The 14,683-nt window shown below is 42.1% G+C and overlaps 1 protein-coding gene across 1 annotated transcript in view; it reads right to left on the bottom strand.

Moving 5' to 3' along the window:
- Positions 1-2,652: 2,652 nt before the first annotated feature.
- The window catches only part of LOC309364952 (protein SSUH2 homolog), a 43,744-nt gene continuing 31,713 nt past the window's right edge, over positions 2,653-14,683 (bottom strand). The window contains exon 13 of the transcript XR_014165905.1: positions 2,653-2,672. The gene's annotated coding sequence lies outside the window, so the exon portion shown is untranslated. The remainder of the gene's footprint in view (positions 2,673-14,683) is intronic.

Here is a 14,683-nt window from a genome sequence, read left to right as displayed (position 1 = left end):
TTTGAGACTTGTCTTCATCACTGTTGTATCTTGGCCTTTAAGCAACTCAGATGCTTTTAAAAAGTTTTTCCTGAAAGGAATATACTATGCAGAAGGGGCAGAGTCAGAAAGGGGAGAAGAATAATGCTGGCAATGCTTTCACTCTGAGATTTGGAAGGCTGGAGTTCAGGTCTCGGCCCTCATCTTGTCACCTCATAGTTGAGAGAGAAGAGAAAGCAATAATAGATGAGCGGCATGTGCTTGGAACTCTGTCTTTTGGTCACATTAGAATGTGGAATTCATTTAGAGTCACCTTTAAATGTGAACTTACCTGCTTTGCTCTTTTCACAGAACACTGCCATACTTCGAAATATGCACTTCTCTGAATTTTTGCAGCTCTCTAAGCAAGGAATGTGTACAAAAAATAAATAGACTTGAGGTAAAGTGTGAATAAAAATGAATTCATTAGTGAAAATAATGTTCAAAAATGCATTATTTGGGGGGGAAATTGTTTTCCAAAAATATGTATTGCATTGAAGTGTTGGTGCATTTTCACAAGGGCTATAAAAGAAATCCCCCCAAAAAACTTCAAAGCTGCTGTGGAAATGCTGTGGAAATATGAACATAAAGCTGGACTAATGAGAAACTGAAACACCAATGGGGACATATGCCCATCTCACGGAAGATGTGAAAAGATGGAGAGAATGCATGGAAAGAGATACACTGCTCAAATAGGAGACTCCCTTCCCTCACCTCCATCAGACAGTTGCTGAGGGTTCGTGGTGTACGCAGATCAGTTCTGGGACAAACCCTGTTTTTAATAACATCTCACAGCTGGTTCTCTCTGTGTAGTTATACCTAAATTCAAAGATAAGCCATTTTATTTTAAATTCTACCACAGAACCACTCTAGGAACTGTGACGTAAAATACCCAGGCTGTGTATGAATGAGAGGTGCAAAAATTCTAGCAGACCTGTCTTGGACACTGCTTCAACTTAGTGAATAAAGTCTCCCTTTCTATAAAGCAGACATATTTGGTATGTTGCCAGCTATATTCCAAGAGCCAGGCAGAACAAATGCTCTTTATAGTGAAGACAGGAAAAGGCCCTGCAAATTGTTTTCAATCCTCTGAACCTGATTATCCCATTGGGTTTGAAATTCTACTGTTTTTTCCCTTCCTGTGACAATGGAAAATTAAAATTAATGGCCAGTTGTCAGCAACTCTTGTTGATTATTAGTTATATGGTGATGAGAATTCTAAAATTACTCAGAAGGTGAGCCTCTATACTTTTTTTTTTAAGAAGAGAGTAAACAGCAAGTTCTGCACAACAAGGCTACTTACCCCTGTGAAGGAGGGCTTTCAATTTTCTCCATTTTTTATGGTCCTCAGGCTACTAAAAAAAGGACCAATATGACTAACCTTACTGGAAATTAGATTCCTCTTAAGCAATGTTGTGTCAAACAGTTGTTATACCACACTTTCCAGGGCATTTCCCCATAACTTTCTTAAGTCTTTTTTACTTATAAAGAAATGTTTTCAAATGAAAATCAAAAGGAGGGACTTCCCTTAAATCAAATTAGCAAGTACACCAATCCCAGACACTTGGTAGACAACCTCACTGCTTTCTGAACTTCAATTAAAGGCCAAGGGACTGCAGAAAACGTTGAAGTTAAAACAGGCACAGAACCTGCCACCTCACAGTAATAAGGAAAACTCCGAGCTGCATCCAGGAAAATGCTAAAGGAATTCTAAAGTAACCTGCGAATGAGGGAGAAAAACAGAAGATTTGTTTGCGGGGCAAGAAAACTGAAGGACAGATTTTGCCATAGCCATAATCTCTGTACTTTGTATTTCACTTAACTGTCTGCTACCATGTCCTTGCTTTCTGCTTAAGTATTGATGGCTTCTAGTCTTAATGGCTCTCTGCCACCTCCAGGATGAGAGACAGTATGCTTCTGAATAATGGCCGCTGGAGACAACAGGAGAGGATTGCCTCTAGTCTAGCTTCCCAAAGGTATCTGATTAGTCACTGTGGAAAACGGAGTCCTTTAGTAGACAAGCCTATGGATTTATCCAAGAGAGCTTTCCTTATATACTTATGCTTGATCTGAACGCCATTCCTCCAAACTTTTTTTCTGGCTCCCCCAGCTTCCAACAAAGGATTAAAAATACGTTAAAACATTGTCATTAAAATCTTCCCTAAACAGTGCTGCCTTTAGGTGTCTTCTAAAAGCCAGGTAGTTGTTTATCTCCTTGACATCTGATGGGAGGACGTTCCACAGGGTGGGCGCCACTACCGAGAATGTAAACTGCCTGGATATAAACTGCTCCTTCCTCAGCAATCAGGGAGAAATCAATAATCCTCCAAGGATCACATGAGGAGAGCTGCTTGTGAGAGTAAAGGATGGTCTCGCCCACTTTTGGCCAAACCAACCATGGCAGGTGGTCAGTAGAGCTTTGGCCCAGGAATGAATGCAGCCCAAACCTGTTAGCTACCTCTATTTTAGAGACCTTTCGTGTGAGTGTACAGAGATATCTATGACCAGTTTAGATATTTGCCAAGGCTTAAAATTGAGGTCATGCCCTAGATTATGTGTATTTCAGTACACATAAGGTTAAAGCATACTCCTGTCATGTAGCTGGGTTGTTTTGGATTGTCTAAATTGTTAGGAGGACACACTAAATGAAAACTCTAAACCAAACAACAGATTTATTCAGTAGTGTGGAGCACTCTGGGGCAAATTGTGCTGGGGGGCAGGGAATTAAACTAACTGGCACAGCTAAATTAATCAAAGGAAAGAAATGCAATACCCTCATCTGTTTCATATTGGCCACTGCAGACAGGAATTACAACCAGACTCCTTTTTTTTTGGTGCTGTGTGAGACAGATTCATTGCACAGTGAGAAGAATTGACTGATTGAGAAAAGGCTGGTTTGGGTCTCGCTGCAGGTAATTAAAATGTGTGGAAACAAGGAGGTATTAACAGAAAACCTAGAAGTGTTTTTTTAAAAATATTATTTTATTAAGCCGCAGAACAGTGCTTGGTTTTCCACCTGACGCCTGATGGTTTTACAAGAAATGATTTATTGCGCTGAGCTGCGATTAACAATGTATTTTGGAGCCACAATATTAAAAAGAGTTCTTCATAGGCTTTTGGTTACAGCCGATCCTCAGTAAAACATGGCTGGCTCTCGAAGTGTCAGTGGGAGAGCTTGATACCGTTGTAAATATACTGTGTTTGAACATAAAGCATAAAATTTCTAGGAAAGTGAACATCGAAAAGTGTGCTGCAGGGAATTGTCATTTAAAAGCAGTGGTTTGGTTTACAAAAATTTTATCGATTTCAAAAAATGCTAGGTGTATCCAATGCTAGCCCTACTCAGAGCAGACATGTTGGAATTAATGAGCAACTTACCGTAGGTCCATTAATTTCAGTGGGATTACTATGCATGTAATCTAGTTGGAGAAAACGCCGTATCTTGAAAGATCAGTGTGCTGCCATGTTGCTCCAATAAGAAGAAAAGAGGGGGGACTTGCAAACCAAAGGTTTTTGAAGCCTAAAGTCATAAATAGTGACCTGTGCAGGTGAAGAAAAGGCCCTGCCCTTTCTGGATGCTAATTGGTGGTGGGTGGTGCCATTGTGATTGGTAGGACAGGAGGCCAACAGCAGGTGGAGACAGAGCCAACTAATTCAGGTTTTGTACCCACCCACTTCCCCGCTGAGTTCTGCAAGGGCAACATGAGATTAAGGAGGAGAAAAGTGACAGACTGGAATGGATTTAGGTAAAATACAGGCAAGTGGGCAGAGGTCTGGACTACCTGCAATAGGGTTGGGGTTGGAGGGCTGGGCAAAATCTAGGCAAAGAAAAGATGTTGCTAGATGATGCTAACTCCCATCAGCTTAAGCAGACACAGTCTGGCAGTCGAACAGGATCTGAAGGGTTGGTTCCTCATGCACTAGATATGTGACAGGTGATCCTTTCTGAGCATGTGATATCCAGATCAGACTCCTCCCCTCCTCAGGAGCTGCCTTGTGGATGTGTAGTGAGTGATGGGCATGTCAATGTATGCAGTTTTTCCTATGCAAGAGAAGTAAATAAGCAAATCCCATTGTGTCTGGTTCACTGTTTTGATTCTTAGAAGTAGAGCTAATTATGTTCAGATTTTTGGAAGTTATACTGAAGTTGTAGTAGATATTTATCAGCCAACACTGTTAACCGAAAGCCAGAGAGACAGTTTTATACTACTTGGTCTAATCTGTCCTTGGCATGCAAAATTGCTAGACTGCAGTACATCTAAGACAGTGATAAAAAAGTACTCTTTAAAAAAAAAAGTTAGCAAAAGTTCAGTGCAACAGTAAATTATTCAAATAAACATGCTACCGCATGACTTACAGTTATGTTTGTAAACTATGGCTCCCCAACTCCAAATGGACCAGAAGACTCACAAAATAATTGTTTGTTGCCTTTTAATTTAGCCATTGGCCAAAGCAAGGCTTTATTTCACAGGCCTGCAGTAGGAGTTGCTCCATTAAAGCCACACTGTTCTTCTCGAGTGTGGATTTTCCATGGTTGTTTTTCCATAACCCATAACTTAAAACCACATCCCTGGGGTAGATTCCAAGAACAAAAATAAATATTATGAAAACTTAGATGTCTTAACTTGGGAGGGGAAAGCATGCTTTCCGTTAATGAAATGAAATAAAAATTGGGTCAGTTAGGTGTGCCAGCTTGCAGCTTTCGGCCACAGTTTTTAATTCATCTGCAACAGGATCACCCTGCAATCCTGTGGTCTCTGGGAAGGTACCCCAAGGAACTATAGGACAGAAGAGATCTCCTGCTTCAAGTGGAGAGGGAAGTCTGCCTTTCCAGTGGACCTGTCTTCATTATGTCCTGCCACCATTGAGAGTTGTGTCAGCAAAAAGTGGAACTTGAATGGTGGTAGAGGGTCGGGGGAAGGCATGGATCCAAAGGAAGGAAACTAGAACAGCCCTGGAGAATTTTCATCTCACTTCCCACTGGGAGGGAACTTGTTAAAGAAGGGAGAACATGCTCAACAACTGAATATGGAAAAGGACAGCTTTGCCTTCTTATTTGTTTTCCTATATTTATATACCATTTAATACCAAAACAGGGACACGGGTGGCGCTGTGGGTTAAAGCCTCAGCGCCTAGGGCTTGCCGATCGAAAGTTCGGCGGTTCGAATCCCCGCGGCGGGGTGCGCTCCCGCTGCTCGGTCCCAGCGCCTGCCAACCTAGCAGTTCGAAAGCACCCTCGGGTGCAAGTAGATAAATAGGCACCGCTTTCTAGCGGGAAGGTAAACGGCGTTTCCGTGTGCAGCTCTGGCTCGCCAGAGCAGCGATGTCACGCTGGCCACGTGACCTGGAAGTGTCTGCGGACAGCGCTGGCCCCTGGCCTCTTGAGTGAGATGGGCGCACAACCCCAGAGTCTGGCAAGACTGGCCTGTACGGGCAGGGGTACCTTTACCTTTACCTTTACCAAAACAGCTTACAAAAAATAACCAAAAAAGCAAGACATAAACCATAAACATATTTCATCTAAAATACAGCTCACTGTATGACACCAAAAAAAGAAGAAACCAAAAAACAATGCAGCATACTTTTAAAATGTCTTCCAAGTCAAAGAAGACATCTACCATTGTTGTTTGAAGCCCATCATCCTGTACTACAGGAAGGAGGTCCAGAGGGAACTCTCATTTTCATGAAACCATGAAACAGAAGTACACAAGTGGTGGTATGGTCAGTAGGATGCTCAGTTAGGTTTATAATGGGGAAGGTTATCACCTAGGTACCCAAGCCTCAAGATACAGTGGTACCTTGGTTCTCCAACATAATCCATTCCAGAAGTCCATTCTACTTCTGAAACGTTCGAAAACCAAGGCACAGCTTCCAATTGGCGCAGGTGCCCCGGAAACAATAGCCGACAACCGCATTGGATGTTCAGCTTCCGAATAATGTTCAAAAACTGGAACACTCACTTCTGGGTTTTCGGAGTTCAGGAGCTGAAAAGTTTGAGTACCAAGGCGTTCAAGAACCAAGGTTCCACTGTATATCAATGATAAAACCTTGAACATGATTTGTTAGCTAATTTGAAGCCCATGCAGTTCCTTCAGTGCTGGTGAAAGATGTGCATTCACTTAGCACCCTAGCTGCTGAAGTCTGTACATCTGGACCAAGCACACGAGGTTAGCAGGTGTTGGATGTGGTGGCTTGTCTGCTTTGGTTCTCCCTCATCCCCCTCACCCATGCCTTAAGGCTGCACTCCTATGCACACTGAGGGCTCCTCCAGAAGATCTGTGTATTCATAATTCATCCTGATCTGCTTACACAAAGTTAATGTGGTGCTCAGACTGTTTCCGGTCTTTAACGAGCATTTGTTCTAACTGCTGGCTCTGATGCTCAAAGCAGTGGCGGACTTTGGGCACTCAAATTTCAGTGGCACCCTGTGCAACATTAAAATTTGGCACCCCCACACACGGCCTCTTGCACTCTGTTCTAAAGCATTGTGTTGTTGCCCCCTGCAGTGTGGCAACTTGTGCAAGCACACCAGTCACACTACCCTAGAACCGCCTCTGCTCAAAGTGGTGACAAGCAATAATCTCCAGCACTAGAATAATCAAATTTTAATTTGGACCTGATGAATGGGGGAACATCTGCTTTGCATGCAGGAGGTAGTGGGTTTGATTCCTGAATTGCCAGGTAAGAGTGGGGAAAACCCTGATCTGGAACTCTGGAGAGCTACTGTCAATCGGTATCAACTGGTGAGTCGCAGCAGGAGCACTACCACCATGCAAATAGATGATAAAAGAATCAGAATTGGGTCCCCAAATGCATGTTTGGGTTAAACACGAGTCCGTAAAGGATGAAGACTATTGGTATAGTCAGTACTGAGCTCTGCATTAAATTCCTGAAGGCAAGTAGTTCTGCCCCACACATGGCAGAAATAATAGAATACAACTGGAAGGTTCCACCCCACAATCTCCTTCATAATGATTGACATTCTATCATGTCAGTGCAACGTTTGAGAGCAAAGCCAAGCTATAAGCAGGAAGGCTCCAGTTGAAATCTGAGCATAGCCATGAACTCACTGGGTAGCTTTAGCCTCACTTCTCAATCTGTAATAAGGCAATAACTGACCTCCTTTGCAGAATTGCTGTAAAGGTTATTGACATTCTGTATAGAAGCACTCTGAGAATCAAATATAATGTAAACTGTATTTTGCTTATTATTTTCTATCAGAATCACAAAAGCCTGATGACAGTGCATTAAAAGATCGAACATCCCTAAGGAGCAATTGTCTGTCCTTGCTTAGGTTGCATAATGCAGGCAGACAATTAACGAGCTCTGGGCATTGACCCAATTGGCTCACATCAGTTGCACATTATGGCAATCAGCACGCACCCCTTATCATCCTCAAAGCACTCTTGACCTCAGACTCTTAAAGCTACAGCCAGCCTTCATGGCTCTGCAAGAGGTACTGCCCTAACTTTTGCTCACTCCCACTGGGATAGTTCCTTTCATTCAGTCAAATATAGGGTGGAGCACATGAAATGTCCTTGCCTTCCTCCAAACATCTGGCTATCATTACTGCACTGCGCTGCTCTGAATTTAAAAGAAACGGAGACAAGAACTTTTGTTTTTAATCAGGGATGTGGTGGTCCCAGCCATTCAACATTGAGTATGTCCAAACAATCTGATGTCTAATGGCATACACATCAACTGATACAATCGTGAACACTAGCACATGTGCATTAGCATAGCATGCAAAGCAATTCCTATCACCACCACGATGGAGAGATGAGTTTATGCTTTTACTCACTCGGTCTAGTTTTTAAATGTAGGCACTCTAGGCCTGGATGATATATCAATATCTCATCCAAAACTGGTTTGAAGTCCATATCTTGATATCGGTTTTTATAGTTTTTGACCTTCCAATATATTGTGAATCACAAGATGTGGTTTTTTTGGGAGGGGGTGATATTTGTCAAAACCAGTTTCAAGTCCATATCATGCTGTTGGTTTCATAATTTTTGACCTGGCAATATACCACAAATCATGATGTGTGTGCTATGCAAAAATCACCATCTGGGGAAAACTGTGAAGCCAGCCAATGCCTCTATATACAGTGGTACCTCGGGTTAAGAACTTAATTCGTTCCGGAGGTCCGTTCTTAACCTGAAACTGTTCTTAACCTGAAGCACCACTTTAGCTAATGAGGCCTCCTGCTGCCGCCGCACTGCCAGAGCATGATTTCTGTTCTCATCCTGAAGCAAAGTTCTTACCCCAAAGTACTATTTCTGGGTTAGCGGAGTCTGTAACCTGAAGTGTATGTAACCTGAGGTACCACTGTAGTTCCATTCTTATTTCAGACATTGTTCTATATTGGTATATTGAAATGTTTAGCTGTTGAGGTATCACAAAGTTGAAAACCAAATATCGCCCAGCCCTGCTATACAGCAGCCTTCTACTACCTGGTGCCTTCCAGAAGTGTTGAACTACAACTCCCATCAGCTTGGTCAGTGATGATAGGAGTTGGAGTCTAGCATCCTCTACCCCAAAGGGATCCATTCCGATGCACAAGAGTTAGAATTCAAACTTACTGATTATGAAGAATTAAGTGAGATACTATCAGAGTGCTATTTATTTAAGGAGCATGGCAAAATGTGAAATTATGTTGCTTGTGCAAAAAGCCTCCATTCTGGATTTTGCCTGCTTTCACAATAGCTTCAAGGACAGCAATATAGTCCCAGATACTAACAGAGCCCTGCTGTTGTGCCTCCACACCAATAAGAAGATAAAGCTTCCAGCAGCAGCTCAAGTAACAGAAAATGCCATCTGCCCCGGGAAACCGAAGAAGGCTAGGAGAAGATGATAAAGCAAAGAAATAAAGCTGGAACATGCACGGTTTCATATCAACTTCCAAAAACATCTGAAATGTGCTTTCATGGCAAAAGAAAAAGAAACATTCTTATGTTCACTTCTAGTAGTCCTTCTTTGAACCAGCACATGTAAGGAAGTGAGGAGAAAAGCTTTTTTTATTTACCACATTCCCTTGATCCTCCCCATTTTCTACTTCTACAGATAAGTCAGTTTCAGGCAGTGGGGAATCTGCCAGAAGGACAGGACTAAAACAAATATTTTGATAGCTAGAGCTTGGTCTAAACTAGTAAGGTTGTAAATGCTGCTACCATAAATAAGTTATTTTGGCTTTATCGCAGTGAAATTTCTGAAGCGTACAACTTCCAGAAAGGTAGCACCAGGGGAGTGGGGGTGGGGCTACGAAGATCAAATTATACTGTGGACTCAGGAGAGAAGGCATTCAAACAACCAAGATGTGAACTGGTGGTGTGAGATGACAGTTTCCTTCCTTGGTTTGCTAGAGCTTGCCGTTCACTGGCTCAGAATGGCTAACTGCATAAAACATGAGACTAAACATCTTAAAACAACAATCCAATCATAAAATCCTAATGGTAACAACAGCAGTTGGCATGGCACATAAATCATATGCCAAATAAAACGTGAACCTCCAAATACCTAGCAGAACAGACCAGCCTTTCAACGCTGCTTATGAAAATTTAACAGTGATATACCTATTAGTTCATCCTCCTGAACCGGGAAGTGGCCCTGGAACAGTTGCAGAGAAAGAACCGCCCTGCTTTAAACAGGGCTTCCTCTGCAGATTAGGCTGACAATAATTACGACACCATGCTTTGAGAGTGTGGTAAAGTGGGAGAATCTCATGAAGGTGATGTTTCTTCTTTTGCCAGAAAATAGCCAGAGAGATAAGGGATTTTCTTTAAAATTCCTTCTAGAACAGCATGTTATTAAGGAACACAACTCTCACCATAAATCTTTCCAGGTGCCCTTTTAACAAACTGTCTGCAGCTTAGCCCTCAAGAGATCCCACACAGCTGGGGGAACGTCTAACAATGCAATCCTGTCTTTTTCTATTCTTTGAGACCATGGCACTTATTCAAAGTTTAATGACTATGGGGCTGCACCCTAAATGATCCCAACATGTAGACAGAAACAATTGTGTGGCTCTTCTCCATGGAATGGGCAGTGCCCTCCCCGTGGGGTACCAATGCTACGGAAAAGACCCATGCAGTTGATGGCGCTCACATGACTGAGTTAGGGTCACGGGTGGCACTGCGGTCTAAACCACTGAGCCTCTTGGGCTTGCCGATCAGAAGGTCGGTGGTTCAAATCCCCGCAATGGAGTGAGCTCCCGTTGCTCTGTCCCAGCTCCTGCCAAACTAGCAGTTTGAAAGCACATCAGTGCAAGTAGATAAACAGGCACCACTCCAGCGGGAAGTTAAACGGTGTTTCCATGCTCTGGTTTCGCCAGAAGTGGCTTAGTCATGCTGGCCATATGACCCAGAAAAACTGTCTGCAGACAAATGCCTGCTCCCTCGGCCTGTAAAGCGAGACGAGCGCCGCAACCCCATAATCGTCTGTGACTGGACTTAACTGTCAGGGGTCCTTTACCTTTTCCTTTACATGTCCAAGTTATTTATTTACTTATTTTAAGTATCTCCACTCTGTCTTTCCACTTTGAGAAGTTCTTGAGGTGGCTCCCAATATAGAATTTAAAATCCCGACGAAAGATAACATTTTTAATTTTATTTAAAAAAAAAAAATTTGAAAACCGCTGAGCCTACATTGCTATCATTATTGAGGCAGCAACATCACTACAATAAAACAGGGAGAGCCATTAAAAACTCAGCCATTGTGGTGCCTAAAATATAATAATGGTGGTATCAGGTGTATCCCCCAGAAGCCACAATGGATGTGTAATACCTACCTAAGCTCCAAAGGCAGCAGAAGATGAAGCCCCCATCACGTTTGATCCACTCACAGATAGATAACTCCTACACAGCTAGGAGAACATTCAAAGGCACTCACGTCTACCAATAATTGTGTAACTGTGTTTTTGTGCTGCAGTCATGGGAAATACAACAGGAAGCTCAAGTACAGCCTACCTATAAAAACGCCGCCGCCACAAACAGCATGTGGCACACAGAATTTGCATAGCAGCATTTGAGGAAAATGGTTGAAAACTGCCAGGACTTATTCTACACTTGCCCTAAGACTGCACTTAGAAAATCCTATGCATGTCGGCTCAAAAGTAGGCCCCATTCAATGCCTGAAACAATGAGAAGCTGACTGCTGATTTCTAAAATGAAAGAGGGTTGGATTTTAACGCCTTGTCCAACTCCTTCACAATAAAGATTCTTTCTCGAAACTTCTCTAACACTTTTTCTTTATGATACCCAGAAAGCTGAAGGAGTAATTATGTACTTTATTGGTATCGTTTCCGGATTTTTGTTGAGAAAGTGGCATTTGATATCACTCTGTGCTATCGCTACAATAAATGAGATGTTTACTGTTCCGACTAACAACCAGCCAGGGTAAAGAAGGTTTCTGAATCAACTGCTTTGTGGATGATGTAACCATGTTTTGTTTCACTAGGAAGAAAATGTGCATCTTCAGAAGGAAAAAGCCAAATATGGCAATAAATTAGACTGAAGCTATGCCCTAAAATGGGATTTTGGACTGAGATTAATTAGGACAATTCAGAAAGGGTAGACCACATTGTAAATGCAAAATCCCTTAAATGTATTTACTACTGGACAGTTGGAAGCGGGAGGGAACCCACTAGGCTTTGGAAAGGGGAAAAACAAGCCCAATTCAAGGAAATTTTCTCCACAAAAATGAACTATGTCAGGAGGTCAGTATGTGAAGAATTTCAGAGCTAGATGAGTGGATAGACCAATACAGGAGATGTTTCACATGGCTCTTCTTTATATTTGGCATTTCAGGACTGGAAGAAGGAATCCTTTTAACATAGATTTAGGGGCATTTCTGTGTGTTTGAGTTATTTTATTATAATTCTTTTTTATTCAGTATGGGGGTTGTTGTGTGGATACTGCTCCACACAGCAATAAAACAAACATTCCTGTGATCTTCCCACATGATGGTATGGTATGTTGTTTTTTAGCAGAGATTATCTGTGTGCATGTGTGAATCAGCCCAGGAGTAAGGTGTTGCTCTTATTCACTAAACCATTTAGCACAAAACTGTAGTTTTTCTCAATCTGGAGTCATTCTCGCTCACCCTGAACATGCTGCTTCCGGACCACATTGATCTTGGGTGGGTGTGGTTACTTGACAACAATTTAAAATCTTCTCCTTGGTTGGGTTACCTTTGCCTTTTCCTCCCTAAACATGCCCCAAGTGAAGGAAAAAGGAAGTGGCAATATTGGTTTATGCTCACCCATAATGCCATTGGGCAGGTGTGGATACACTACCCATTGCTGAGACTGCCTGCATCTGTTTCCATACAGACATACTGTGGGGTAATGCCAAATCAGTCTGCAATGAGCTTTTATTTTCAGAATGAAACCCATTGTTCAAAAAGTGCTTATGCAATATATCTAGATTGTTTGTGGGCTATGTAGAAAGAACAAGTACCCAGTTCCCATTGATTCTAAAATAAAATGCTGTGTGTGCACAGCCCAAGAAAAATGAGATAAATCCAGATGTTCAGTGGCAAAGAATGTAGGGTAGTGGAAAATGTTTTCCCCCTCATACACCATCCCTTCTCTCACCAGGCACCTGATTCACCTTTACTTCAAAAGTCACCAACTTGCCTTTTCACATTGATGCTTGATGTTCTTCAAAAGCTACAAGCAGTCTTGTGGAACACATTTATTATGGCATAGGTATTCATGGAATACAGTCTTCTTCTCCAGACACATGAAATGTTATTGTGAGTTACAGGCATAGACTTCAGCATTTTAATAGATAAATATGCATGTTCACATTCTTATTGATTAATATTGACTACAAGATGAAATAGGCAAAGGAAAAAGGGGGCAATAACCCATCTTGAGAATATCTCTTACACCCTGTTAAGGACCAAAATGAAATTATCCATTTCTAGATTCCAGGGAGAAAGTGTTCTGAGAGCACGCAAATATTATTAACCAAGGGGAAATCTGATATCCTTTGCCTGAAAGGCTCCACCTCTGAAAAGAATTTCCTCAGGATCTTAACAATATTTTGCTGCCCAGGCAAGAGGGAGAGTCCCTTATAGCAATCCAGTCAAAACACCTCAATAGAAAGGGAATTGGCTTCCTCTCTTTTTGTGATATGTGCATTTTCACTATAGGCTACAGGAGACCATGCATAGAAAGCAGAGCTATGGTAATTAATTTATCATCCTTGTTAAATGAAATCACATCTTTGATGTTTTACTAAAAGATTTAATATTGGAATAAGCCCAATGGGGGAGGAAATCAGCTGGCCAAAGAAACACATGGTTCTGGCACTTACAAAAAATTAAGTGTGTTATTAATGGATTTGAGAAGAAGGGCTTTCCTTCTTCACCAGTAATAGGATCAGTGGAGGGAGGAATTACAATTCAATTACATACAGCACAGGCTGAAATGCAAAAAAAAATTAGTCATTTTTATTAAATATGATACATTTAGGTAGTAAAACGTTATGCCAATGCATAGAATAGACAACTTAGATTGCAGGGTGGCCTATAAATTGTTATGTAGCAAATACATATATGAAATAATACTTCCCACAGGGAGTGTGTTCCATTGGGTTCTGAGGTCCTAGGTCAGGCCTGTGTAACATGATCCAGTAAAAGGAATCCAGTGATAGTGTCCAGATCATAGAATTGTCACAAGGGAGTGCACACATCTAACAGCCCTTGTCTTAACATCCCTCACAGTCCACATCTCTGTCATGCAGTGTTTTTTTCTGGGGGTACACAGGGGTATGCATACCCCTAAACATTTTGTGAATCTAACAGCAGAAGAATTTAATTCTTTTTTTAAAAAATAGTTTCTTCTCTAGCACAGTGAATCATCAGTTCCATTGCTACCCCAGATGGCGGCCTCATTTTCTGTCACGGTGTTTCCTCAGTCTCAGACGGAAGCGAGCGTTTCCTGTGTAAAGCAGGAGTTGGAATCTAGCACTTCCAATGTGGAAGTTACTGTGAGCTGTCAGCTGTGTAATATGAGGTAATGCATGTTCTTTGTACTTTTCTCCATTTATTGTATTTGTTTTTCCCAATTTGAACTATAAAATGGTGATTTTCTGGAGTCAAAATGAGAGTACCCCTAAACATTTTTTTTAAGAAAAGAAAATGCAATTCTATCAGGAATCTGTCAGGCATGAGTCCCTTTCAGGCATCGGTGACACCAAACCAACAGAAGACACCAGGCCAGAAGAGAAGACCACTGTTTGAGTTCTGTCAGGGAAGGGCTGTAGCTCCATGGCGCAGCATCTACTTTGGATGCAAAAAGTCCCAACTTCCATTCCTGGCATCTCCAGGTAGAGATGTTAAAGATTCCTGCCTGAAATCTGGAGGGCCTGGAGGGCCACTACCAGTCAGTGTAAACGACAGGGAGCTAGATGGATCAATGTCTGTCTCAAAATAGTTTCCTGTGTTCCTACGTCTCTTTAACGTCTGCTGCAACTTTTCTAAGAGATACCTTCTTTAGATGTGAGTGACTCTTGCTGTACCTTTTCTCATTGTCTATGAGAAAGGGCCAGTGGCGTAGCGTGGGTTGTCAGCACCCGGGACAAGGCAAGTAATTTGCGCCCCCTAACCCGTGGATTTGCGCCCCCTAACCCTAACCCCCAGATGTTGCGCCCGGTGCGCC

The sequence above is a fragment of the Podarcis melisellensis genome (assembly GCF_964234715.1).
Source record: "Podarcis melisellensis genome assembly, chromosome: 2".
Taxonomy (NCBI): domain Eukaryota; kingdom Metazoa; phylum Chordata; class Lepidosauria; order Squamata; family Lacertidae; genus Podarcis; species Podarcis melisellensis.
Note: the sequence above shows the minus strand (reverse complement) of the source record. Positions and strands in the feature narration are given on the sequence as shown.